A 12,922-nucleotide genomic window follows, 5' to 3' on the forward strand; every position below is an offset into this window, starting at 1 on the left:
ATGCCTTATGCATTGAAATAACAGAGTATTTCTCATATTACAAGGCCATCTGCCTACACAGTATTCTGTATTCACGAAGTATTCACCTTGGGTATTTTCTGCTTAATATCAAATTTGAAGCAACCTGCTATGAAGAATTAAGCTATTATAACAAGTGTTACTTGCTGTTGCCAGAACCTTGCTGCAACAATGGACCAAGAACTGCAGGAAAAAATTGCCTATGCAATGTAAATTAATCAGTCTAAATAAATCTCTAAATAGTTCTAGATGATGGAATAATTTAAAATGTAAATTATTCATTCAACGAATGCAAAGTACCAATATTGTAGCCAACACTGTACTAGGCACTGGAGAGTAGCAGTGAACAGAATGGGCATGTGCCCAGACTTTGTGTACTACAAATTAGTGGGAACACACACTCACCAGTAGTAAATTATACACGAAAGGTGCTAAATGGAAGCATAATCATGAATGGTAGGATGAGGTGGCGCCATGAAGTATGTGTATTACAGGAAGATACGTAGTTGATGGCTTTTTTGCTGTTCGACCACTCAAACAGTAGCTCTTGGTCCTTTTTATTAATACTTATTAAGTAGTGTATTAAAATTGATCTGTAGTCGGGCCGGCCCGGTGGCTCAGGCAGTTGGAGCTCCATGCTCCTAACGCAGAAGGCTGCCAGTTCAATTCCCATATGGGCCAGTGCCAGATGGCTCAGTTGGAGCACATGCTCTCAACCACAAGGTTGCCGGTTTGACTCCCCAAGGGATGATGGGGCAACGGGCAACTGGACATGGAGATGAGCTGCGCCCTGTACAACTAAGACTGAATGGACAACAACCTAACTTGGAAAAGTCCCGGAAGTACACACTGTTCTCCAATAAAGTCCTGTTTCCCCTTCCCCAATAAAGTCTTTAAAAAAAATTATCTATAGTCAACTTTAATGCAGTAGAAGAGGAAAAAAAGGCTTAGAACTCTGAAAAATTCCTACAGCATAATGGATACTTTAAAAATGAGAGAACAAGGGGGAAGGCTGTAGCAGTTGTTTAATGATTTTAGCTATTTTCCTCACTTAACCATTTCTACTTATTTTGCTTCCATATTTTCATGAGCTAAAATTTCTGCTTGGAATAGCAGAAAGCGAATCCTCCCAGATTGTTAAATAACTCCATCACAGTTAGGAGTGCCTGAGAGCAGGCAAAATGCCAAAAACTCAGTGACCAGAGGCTCTAATCCAGAAGACAGATGAGTTGAGATTCTGCAGTTAGGAATTAAACGTCCAATGGATATGCATTTATTAAATTTTAAGCCCAAATAAAAGTTGAATTGAATGGCACACCACCTCAGCAGCAATTTGGTGCCTGTTGGCAAGTTATTTTGTGATTTCTGCTTTGACCTTGCTTGCATGCACTTCTTTCACTAGTTATTAATTAAACACTTCTGCACACAAATAAACTATGGTGGGAAACAGTAACCTGGGCATTAAGGATGTTGTAATCTACAATCTCTGATAACACATCTGAAAATCAAAACCGAATAGAATTCAAGTAATGCAAGCCTACTAGTGGGCTGGAGAGGCACACACACACAAAGATTGATTAGTGAATAGGAAAGAACACTGCACAAAAATTACAGTACTTACAAGAACACACACTGCCTTTTATACATGCTAAAACTCACTCTTAAAATTATGAATAGCTTGTTTACTGGGTAGGTTCATGGGACAGCATTTTCCCAGCTCTATTGACCTTAAGTCTCCTCTCTTAACTTTCTATTCCTCTTCCTCAAAAACCTTTCCTTCTGGTAACGGGCTATGGGATGTTTAAGCAAGCCAAGAGAAACTTGCTTAGCACACCACCTTCACCGGTCTCAATTTGTTGAATGTCAAACACAAGTTAGCCGTGGGACTAACAAGCCCAAGTCCCGAGCCAGGCCGAGAACGCGGGCTTTACGGGAAAATACTCAGGAAGGCGTCGAATAAGCCGAGGCCACCACGGAAACGCGCGGCCCCCGGAGTCCAAAGCGTTAACTGGAGATGGAGAAACTCTCAAGACACAATCTTCAGAAAAATCCTTCGCTCTTCACAAAAACTGGGGAGCACGCTCCACAAAAGCCTCAGCAGAATTACCCTGCGGGGAATCACCCTCGAAAATGCTCTGACTTCGAGAGGCCCTGCTCTGGGGCACGAAGGAGTCGAACGGCCTCCCTGAGGAAAGCCCCATCACCACCTCCCACTCCTTCCTCACTGCCTGCCTCGCGGCCACTCAGCCTCAGAGCATCCAAACGCCTCGGAGAGAAGGTGGGGGGAGGCTACAGTCCTGCTCTCGCGGGAACTCTCCCAACCACTGTTGTACCCAAGCCCCTGTCAAGACCTCGCGTTGTTTGGGCCTGGGGGCGGAGCGATTCCAGAGGGGGCGGAGCCGGATGGGGGCGTCCCCGGGCCTTGTTGACTTTGGTGTCCTAAACTGGAGGCTCTCCCGCCTGCGACTCTCCGCGCATGCCCAGGTTTCCGACTACTCCCGAGGCCGCGACAGTCCTGCTTTCTCAGCTGGTAGTCCAGGCGTTACCCCTCCCCCGGCGGCGGTGGCGGCGGCGGCGGCGGCGGCGGCGGCGGCATTGGCGGTCGTGTTGTTGTCGCGGTGGCTGCGGTCGCCTGACTGCGCGTCGCTACTGCGGGCCGGACCAACCGCTTTACCGCAGGTAACGCCGCTGCCCCCGGGCTCGGGGTCGTGCGGGTTAGCGTGTCCTGCTTGCATGGATCGGGTGGGCGGCGAAGGTTCGAGGGAGGTCGGGAGGTTGGCGGCCAGGGAATCTAGGTGGGTAGGGGGTTGAGGGAGTCGGATTGGTTTCGAAGTGGCTGGGAGGTCGGGGACCAGGCGCTGAGAGGGGCCTCACTGTCCTGTGGCTCTCACCGGCTCGGGGACTACAGATTCGGCGACGCTGGGTCCTCAGACACCCGCGGGCCCTTTTGGGCCTTTTCAGATTCACCCCGTGACTTACTGTTGTTGTTTTGATTTTGAAGGAGGAGAATCCAACCTACGTAAGCTCGGGGAAGCCTTGGGGGCTGGGGCTGGGAAGGAATTTAAGAAGCTAGAGTAGGCGCTAACATTTTCTTTCTGTTTTTCGTTTGAGCGTTTACTACCGTATAAGTGTGGTGCCCGTCCTTAGGGTATTTTAAACACCAGCCTAGAGAGGACCCATGAGTAGAAGAATCAGAGGGAGTAATTTTGCAAATCCAAGATTTTTTTTAACTTCTAGTATTGTTTTTATACGTTCTTTTTTTAAAATTTAGAAATCATAACTATATTTTTAAATTACAAGTTAGAAGAATTTGAGTAGGAGGAGAAAGTATGATTTTTTACTAGTAATTTTCTTTGTTATTTTTTTTAAATTACAAAGGTACTACGTGCTCTTTAAGAAAAAATTAAGCAGCCAAACAATGAAGACGTCTCTCCCCCTTACCCCGCCCCCACACACACCTTTTTCCTCCTCTTACTACTAGCCAGGGTAATCAGTTTTCAAGTGTGGTTGTTTAGCCGTTCAGGGTTTTTCTGTGCATATAAGAAGTATTTTTTTAAAGTAAAATTGGGATCATATGTAGTATATATAGTTTTTATTAGCCAACGATACTTAAAGATATTCCTTTATTTTATTGCATACTTCATTCTTTTTAAAAGCTACAAGTTATGCAAGTTATGTATTTTTTTATTGCTGAGCATTGTCTGCAATTTTTCTATAATCTTTTAGCTTTTAAATAGCTTTTAAAAGACCTACACACCAATATTTTGAAACATAATGGGGTAAAACTTTCAGAATGTCTAAGGACAGATGGGGATACTTAGATGTTAGACAAGTTGAGTAATATGTTTACATAGAACTTAATGGAAGTTTACATGAGGCTTGGATGACTTCATAAAGCAGGTTACTAAAATAGTTTACTTTTGTTTTTGTAAGTGCGTTTTTCAGAGTAAATTTAAATTCCGTATGGTCAGTTGAAAACAAATTAAATTCCTTAAACATGAACTGATTCATGTGTGAAGAAGAGGTAAGGTAGAAGGCCAGTGGCTAGAAGTTTGTATTTCAGATAGGTTAAAAAAAAAAAAAAAAGCCAGGGATTAAATATTTTGATAGTAACCCATAGGGAGTAAGCCATAAGTGGAAGGATAACTACACTGCTTACTAGCTGACAGAAAGCTAGGCTCTCTGTTACATTTTATATTTCTATGTGCAGAAGAGCTGGAAGCTTTGTTGATGTAATCACTGACTTGTATTTATTAAAAATGTACTGTGTATTCATATTGGTGCTTCCAGGGAAAACAACTGAGTAAGATAATCACCAAGAACAGTCTGGTTCTAAACATGTATAGCCTGAAATCAGGCTCCTTTGTGTAGCATTTTATTATTTGGGGAACTGTATTTAAAAGGAATTAAAACTATCCATGGCATTTCAGTTATCATTACTCGCTTTTATGTATTTTTCACAACATAGGGTGGCATTCTCTCCATTCTATAGATTAATAAACAGAGGCTCTGAGAGATTAAGCTTTTCAAGATCCCATTGCCCTTTTAGATATGGTGACTGCATTAGACTCAGGCATGCTTAATCCAAGAACCTACATTTTCTTCTCTGCCATGCTGCCTCCCATTAGTGAAGACTACCTTACAAAATTTCCTCCTCTTTTTTGGTTGGAAATGTTCCTTATAAAATAGAGACATGAATATAATTATGTGCATTGAAAAATAATCTAAAGGGTTAAATAGTGTGAAACTCAAATGATGTCTTTTTTGATGAGGTTTCTTGTGGTGTATTATTAAAATATTAAATTCTTTCAGCTGATACCAAAGATGGAGGAATGTGTTGTTTTAGTCATTCTGCTTGATGCCCTGGTAAATTTGGATATGATAATAAATTATATCTCCTACAGGTGCTTTTGTTCCTTACAAACTTGATGGATAATCTCATTGCATTTAACATTTTTATTAACACAGTTGCATTCTTTGTAAACTATAAGCTAATATGATGAAAGAGTACAAAGAGGGACCTAAAAAGATTAAAATATGCCTATTTCATTTTTGGTATTTTATAAACTCTTAAAAATGCGTCATGACAGACAATTTAATAGAGTATGTGTCATAATATTATGGTACATTAATCTGTTTCAATTTTCCAGCAGATGTGACAACTGTGTAGTTTAAAGAAATATGGCAAATACTGAAGTTAATAAAGTTGTAATATGTACTTGAGGAAAAAAACATATAGGAAAATATTTGAGCTTTCATTTTTGGCAGTTGTTAAGGATAGTAATTAGATTCACATCTAAATGGCTTATCTGCCATCCATTATTTCTTGGATACCTTAACACTGGATCTGAGTGGTTTTATAGCTGTGGGACACAAAAATGTTCCCATACCAGAAAGATGTCTTTAGAATATGCTAAGGTTATTGAATTTCAGCTATTGGAGAATTGGAGGGATCCAATGCTGTGTGTGTGTGTGTGCGCGCGAGTGTGTGCGCTCAAAAATTAATGAAAGAGAGCTTCATTAAGACTGATGGGAAGAAATAGAAAGTTTATTTTCCATTTTAGCCTGAAAATCCTTTTGGGGACATATATTCGTGAGTAGCCAAAAATCAAACTATTTAGGTCCTATGAATGACAGCAAAAGAAGCATCAGGTATGACCTAGAGTTTAAAATCTAGTTGGGGTTTAAAACTAATTGTATAAAACAACTATGTGATATTTCATAAAGGACCTGGTCCTTGATAGTTCTGTTTTTAGGGAGAACTGGTTAAGATGAAAGAGAAGCTGAAATACAGGGGGAGAAAAACCTGAAAATTGGCTGTCAAGTTTTCAAAGAGAGAGTTTTTCTTTGAAGAGTGGGTTATCAGTGGAGTCAAAAGTGTGGGTGGATGTCAAGGAATATGAGAATTTAAATATTACAACTCTTTGAGCTTTGACATACTGAAAATAGTAGCTAATTATAATTATTGTCCTGTGTTAGCTGTGTCCTGGGGGTTGAGTTGGAATAATGAACACTTTTCAGTAACTTGCAGGTCTCAAAAACCTATAATCACATTATCATAAATCAGTTCAAATTATAATCTGAAGTAAAAATGAGCATCAGAAGAGCAATGGAATATGAAGTGCTGGGAAGTCTTTGTCTTTTGTTATTTTTCCAAGCCAGTAGCTCAGACTCCTCCTCCTTGCAGCCTTTCTTCATTTCCTCACCTCACTTCTGAAATACAGATGTTACCTTAGATTGAGTGCTCATCTTTTTAGAGTTCTGTTTTCTCCTTTTTGGTCACACACAAACCCATGGTTTCCACTCTTCATTCTCTCCTGTTTGTTGAGGCCCCAGTGCTGCCTCACCAGCCTCATTTTCTTTTTCTGAGCTTCAGACTTGCCTTTTGTTGTTCTCCTAGATAAACTCTTTAAGTGCCTGTCCTCTTGTTATCTTGAATCAATGATTCAAAATTAAACTGTTTCCTTTGCAAATTTAATAATTCTTCCCTCATTTCCTTACTTATATTAATGACCTTAAATATTTTCTTAGGCTCACAATCAAGTAATTTTTAATTCTTCATTCTCCTCTTTTCTCAGAAACAATTTTTTGTCATTTTATTGTGTTGTGGTACCTGATTCTCCTGCCTCTTTTCTATTTTCCCATCAGCTAAGTACTTTTAATCCCTTTGCATCAACTGCCATTAACAGGAAACATTCATAATCTCTAGGTCTTGCCATTTATCATGCATACTGTTATCAAATTAATTGTCCTAAATGCAGCCCTAATCATGTTTTCTCTGCCTAACAAAAGCAAACAAAACAGAAAAAACCCAAACACTATTGAATGTTTTGTCAGCCACTCTTGAATGCTTTGTTCTCATTTGGCCTTCACAATAATTTTATGTTGTAGATACTGTTATCCCACTTTACAGATGAAGAAACTGAGAATTCATGAGCCTGAAGGCATTATTAGTAGGTAAAAGAACTGGAATTTGAATCCCAAGCATGTCTTAATTTCCAAATCTGTGTTCTTGACCACTGTACCTCCACTGAGTGGCTGCAGGTCTATTCTGGAATTAAGTCCTTGTTCCTCAGTGTTGTCTTCCAAAACGTCATTATTTGGCCCCAGTGCTCCTTTTAAAATTTATTTATTGTTTTATTCTAACTTAATTTTACATTTTTCTAAAACCAAGCCTTTTTGGTTTCTCATACATTTTCACTTGGAATTTTCTCCCTTTCCTATCTCTGCCTTTAGAAGACCTCCATGAAAGGCTAGCTCGAATACCATATTTCTCTAGAGCTCCCTCTTCCCTAACTGTGTGATAGTTAGTGAGGTCTTTCATTCATATAGTTATTTAACCTCTTGATAACTTTCTACTCTGAATTTGTTTTTGAGTACTCTAAAGTAGTAGTTATAAAATGCTTGAAAGCAGAAAACCCTGTCTTATTGTTCCTTGTATCTCCCCAATGGATACTCAGGAAATGTGTGTGAACAAATATGAAAAGGGATCAACTGCCCCTTTAATGGCATTTAAGTAGTATTTTATTTTAGTTGCTAAATGCTAATTCATTAGAGTTTTTAATTGTGTGTATATGTAGCAAAACCACATGTTTTTGTTGTAGGCTATCAGATGAGTTCTTTATTTTCAGATTGATTACCAGGTAATTATGATAAGCTGTTTATTTTTAAAAACTTAGTTTTCCTTTTCTGTATGCACATGTCTGAGAATGGTTTGGCATTTGGATTCTCTTCCATGCTGTTGAATTTGACACATTTTCACGATAGTCTCATAAGCTCTCGGCCTCAACAGTTTTTTGTTTTAAGATTTTTTATTGGGGAAGGGGAACAGGACTTCATTGGGGAACAGTGTGTACTTCCAGGACTTTTTTCCAAGTCAAGTTGTCCTTTCTGTCTTAGTTGTGGAGGGTGCAGCTCAGCTCCAGGTCCAGTTGCGGTTGCTAGTTGCAGGGGGCGCAGCCCACCATCCGTTGAGGGAGTCGAACCCGGCAACCTTGTGGTTGAGAGCCCGGTGCTGCAACCAACTGAGCCAGCCGGGAGCTCAGCGGCAGCTCAGCTCAAGGTGCCATGTTCAGTCTTAGTTGCCAGGGGCGCTGCCCACCATCCCTTGCGGGAGTCGAGGAATCGAACTGGCAACCTTGTGGTTGAGAGCCTGCGCGCCAACCAAGTGAGCCATCTGGGAGGCAGCTCAGCTCAAGGTGCTCAATTAGTTGCAGGGGGCGGAGCCCACCATCCCTTGTGGGACTCAAGGAGTTGAACTGGCAACCTTGTGGTTGAGAGCCTACTGGCCCATGTGGGAAATGAACCGCCAGCCTTCAGAATTAGGAGCATGGAGCTCTAACCGCCTGAGCAACTGGGCCGGCCCCACACAGTTTCTTCTATGCTTACAGATATGAAAGACAGAATAAAACTATGTCTATACTGCAGTGTTGTTTTATTCCTTTTGGTGATATCAGGAAGCTCCAACTATATATGATTAGCTGAAATGCCCTTACATGGCTTATGTGTAACTCTTCGCTTCCTAAAGATTCATGGGAAATTTCAGACTTACTTGAATCTACCAAGGTTAATGGTTACCACGCAGAGGTTACAATTATATATTTATCTTATATTTGCCTTTGCATCCCATGTTATGTTATAGTTTAGCCACTTAATAAGTAATTCTTGCTTTATTAAATAAAAATATAATCCTTGCTGTTAGGAATTGGAATATAGGATATCTTGGTGATGGTAGTGAGTAGAGACATTTGTTGTTTCTTTTTGGATTTCTAAAATGCATGATTATAAAGGAGTGAACTTTATAAAGTATTAAAGTAATCACAAGTACTTCTCAGAAGATAAAAGTTTTAAGCAAGTTTAAAATAATTCATTGGTTTTTAAAATAGGTAATATAGTCAGTCACATGGTTCAAGTGGTACTAAAAGTTTTATAAAACTCAGTGTTCCACTTTCCCCACTGGGAGGTAGCGACTCATCTTTGGAATGATAGGGAAAAAAAAACCACATAAACTATTAATTTATTTGTATATAAGTAAATATGAGTAAAAACCCTTTTCTTTACACTTACATAAAAGTGATGTAAACTGCAGTGTTTCGCTTCCATTTTTCACTCAATGTAGCTCTAATATTCCGTATCAGATAACTTCTTCATTCTTAAAACAATTTTTTGCAGCCTCAAAGTATCTGATACATATATGAGAATATATTATATATAACATATATATTATATAATTATTATGTTGTATATCATGTAATTAGATTATATATATTATAATTTATTTGTCCATATTCTCTACTGATAGGCATTTAGGTTTCCAATTTTTTACTATTATACCTATTGAGGCAACACTGAAGGAAGAGAAAAAGTAGATCTTTCCTTGTAGGGGACAATAAAGTTTAAAAGCTGAAATGAATGTTTCTTGGTAGAAAGGAAGTTAATTCCTTTTCCGGCCTGATGATTAATGGGTAAGGTAACACAGTGAAGGATGGAAACATGGAAGATGCTTGCTGGAATCTGTAGTTGGCAGTGGAGTTGGAAGAATAGGGATGGCTGTGGTGGTTGGTAGCATCTGCTCTGTCCAGTTGTCTGCTTTGTGCAAGGGTCAGCCCTGCACGTGTTGAGAAGTCCTGTGCTTAGAAATACTAGTAATCTGAGGCTGGTCTCTGGGACTATGGCCTATACTAGTGTATTTAACATAGGAAATCTGTTTATTCAGGGGATGAGCTAAGATCCGTCTAGAAGGAAATGTCATGGCTTACAATGCAATATATTTTCTGTGGTTATTAATTTTTTTGTAGTATTGTATGTTCAAAGATAAAATTTAAACTGAAATAAATGAAGCTAAGCAAATTCCTCCTTCAGCAAACCTCCCCCATCCACATCTGTTCCTCATGGGTTGCTTGAGTAACGGTTTTTTGACAATGTGGTGTGTATTCGTCTCGACCTATATATAGAAACAAAAATAACATATTCATGCATCTTAAGAATGTCAATCAGAATCCTATTGAATAATAAATAAACAAATGATAAGGGTGATAAAGTAAGAATTTTTTGGAATAAGTGAATAGGTGATGATAGGTAAATAGTGAATGCTCTTTGATTCCTTCAGACCAGGGTGCTATAAATGCAGAGTATTATTGTGTAACGTGTAACAGCTACTTAAGTTCTGTACATGGTCTATCTGGTTACTTCTAGCAAGTCATTTCAGGTTTCCCACGCTGTGTTTTTTTTTAAAATAGTAGTATTGGTTTACCGAATAGTGATGTGTTATCTTATCTTTGTGATTTGTCTGTCCTATATATGGGATTTGAGTGTTTCTGATAGGCATCAAAAAACAGTTTTTAGGTATGTGCTAGGTCATTTCTTTTTATGGTGGTACCATGTATAATGCTTAGTTTTACATGGTTTAGATTTTTTTTTTTTTTTTTTTTACACTGGTCCATTGCACTGACTCATTTCTGAACACCAATAATTCACTTTTGGTCACTTATACAGACTTTACTAGTCATCGTAGAAATAATAAGTAAAAGGTTACTTGTTTTTGCTTTAGTCTCCCATATAATAGCAGTAGGAATTCATTGTAAAAAGGCTAGAAAATATGGATAAAGAAGAAATCTGTTATCAGGAATGTTATCACCAAGGGGTGGTATATTCTCTAGTTAGTGCTGAGAGACTTCTGTGTTAATGAGAACATAACTAGACAATCCCAGCTTTATAAATCCTGTTGCTGTTATAAGGTAAATAGATTTGGTGATGGAAGCATGAAAAATGTGAGCGCTTGAGTTTTCTCTGACCTGGATAATTTGCTAGGTAACTAAGGCTGTGGTAGGGCTTCAGCTTAGCATGTCAGGTGATTTGTACACATGTACAGCCAAGCCTTGGTGGTTTAGCTATTGGTGATAAGAGCTGCAAGTGTGTTGGTGCAGGATTAGTCAGGGTATCTCTCCCTGTGCTTGGATTAATAGTTCATAGCTTTTGTTTTGATCATGTATCATTGTATTTTTGTAGTCTGTCTTTAAAATACTGACCTTAAGTTTCTTAGAAATGTCATAGCTCAAAAGAAGTACAAAACAGTTTTTGTTTTACCGTAGTTAGAAGGATGGTTTATTTTATCCCTGTGACCTCTGTTAAGTCCTGGTATTCAGTTCTCATGTTTTATCATAGTCTCTTGATGACTGAGTGGATTTTTAAATTCGTGGTGTGGGGTAGAGTCCCAGAGTGCAGTTTCCAGGCTCTCGCCCTCACATGGAAAGGTGCTGGCTCTGGTAGTAAATGGCCATCAACTATGATTGGATGGCCATCAGCTGTGGCTAGTTGGCCGTCAGCTGTAACCAGTGAGCCATTGGCCACTAATATAACTGCCATGGCTACACTAGCAGCAAGTGGGGGCTAGCAAGATGGTGGCTGAGCTAGCAAGAGTGGATTCCAGTTAGCATGGCGGATTGCAGCTAGCAAGTGGGGTTTGCAGGCAGAGACAAGTGGATGGCAGGTTGCGGATCATGTGCCTCCTGCTTCCTGTGTCTCCAACCCAGCCGCCAGCGAGACTATAGTGATATGACTCCCTGTCTATGGCTCCGTGGGTGTTCCTTTTTGGCTTTACCATATCCTGCATTCTTATGTGGGGAGCGGGAGCTGAGACCCCGCATGAGACCCTGCATGACCCGTGGTCACCTTGATATTCACATATAAGAGCACACTTTGGAACACATGAAGACAGTCACTATAATTTTAGTTTTATCACCTAGTAGTGGTCCGTAGTGACGTAACATGTATCGTGAATTCCATCTTGAAAGAATTACCTCAATTACTTCTAAACCATTTTAATGGACTTGACTTTTTTCCTACAAATAGAGTGATTTGGCTCCTTCTTTGTTTATGAACCAGAGAAATTAGAAATGGGAAAAGAAAGATTTAGGCTTTTCTACAGTGATTAATATAAATATCTGTATACTGTAACCATTCATGAAATTGATTTTATTGCAAAGGAAAGGGAGAGAAATCACCATGGGTTTATAGGTGAGCTACCTGATTGTTTATGGCATAAAAGCTTTCTTGTTAAACACTTGTTCATTTATCACTGTCTATGTTAATAATCACTGGTTTTATTGTATCTAGAGAAAAAAAGAATGCAGTTCACACTAATAGATAAATTATATATATGTGAACGCACACACACACTTACACATATATGGACATCTGCAGTGCACAGCTCCAGGAGACACTTTTCCCAATATAATTGGCATTCCCTGTACTACTTTAGGAAAACTCATATTGTGTTTGTGTGAATGGTGCTCCCTGGAATTGTGCGGTATGAGAGGCTAATATCTTTAGATGCTTTAACCTTTTCATGTTTTCATATAACTTTCCATTTATTTAACCTTAACAATCTTGTCAAAGAGGCAGGTGTGTATCATTATTCCCATTTTATAGATGTGTGAACTAAGACTCAAAACTACTTCCTTTTCCTGAATCTGTCTTCTTTTCTGTGAGATGATCTACAGTGTTTAAGGACACAGGCCTTGGTGTGAGCTAGATCTAGAGTGCAAACCTGGTTCTGCCTCCTAAGCAAGTTATTTAATTTCTTTCCTTGGTTTCCTTCCATCCTTGAAAATAATGCTGTTAGATGAAGTTTTGTTAAGATTAAGGCAATGTATTTAAAACAAGCCCAAGCTCTGTGTGCAGTAAGTACTTATCAGATGATAGTTGCAGTAATAATAAAGGTAGCAATATTTTGTGAGTTATACTACTTTTTGAAGATTATGAGTTCAACTAAAACTTGGCAGAGAGTGAGGGACCTAATACAGCAGTAGTATCCATTTAACTAAAGGCCAGATTTTAGGGCAGTCTCACCATCACTACTGTAGACATTATAGCAAGGAGTTTAAAAAAACAACAAACAAACAAA

The 12,922-nt window shown here is 39.2% G+C and overlaps 1 protein-coding gene across 6 annotated transcripts in view; it reads left to right on the plus strand.

Moving 5' to 3' along the window:
* The first annotated feature begins 2,557 nt into the window (after window positions 1-2,557).
* Window positions 2,558-12,922, plus strand: part of PCMTD1 (protein-L-isoaspartate (D-aspartate) O-methyltransferase domain containing 1) — a 70,071-nt gene continuing 59,706 nt past the window's right edge. For 3 of the 6 annotated variants that reach the window (XM_019712565.2, XM_019712566.2, XM_074318926.1), the window contains exon 1: window positions 2,558-2,697. The gene's annotated coding sequence lies outside the window, so the exon portion shown is untranslated. The remainder of the gene's footprint in view (window positions 2,698-12,922) is intronic. The other 3 variants (XM_074318924.1, XM_074318925.1, XM_019712564.2) reach the window with 1 other exon arrangement.

Source organism: Rhinolophus sinicus, linkage group LG14 (genome assembly GCF_036562045.2).
Source record: "Rhinolophus sinicus isolate RSC01 linkage group LG14, ASM3656204v1, whole genome shotgun sequence".
Lineage (NCBI taxonomy): Eukaryota > Metazoa > Chordata > Mammalia > Chiroptera > Rhinolophidae > Rhinolophus > Rhinolophus sinicus.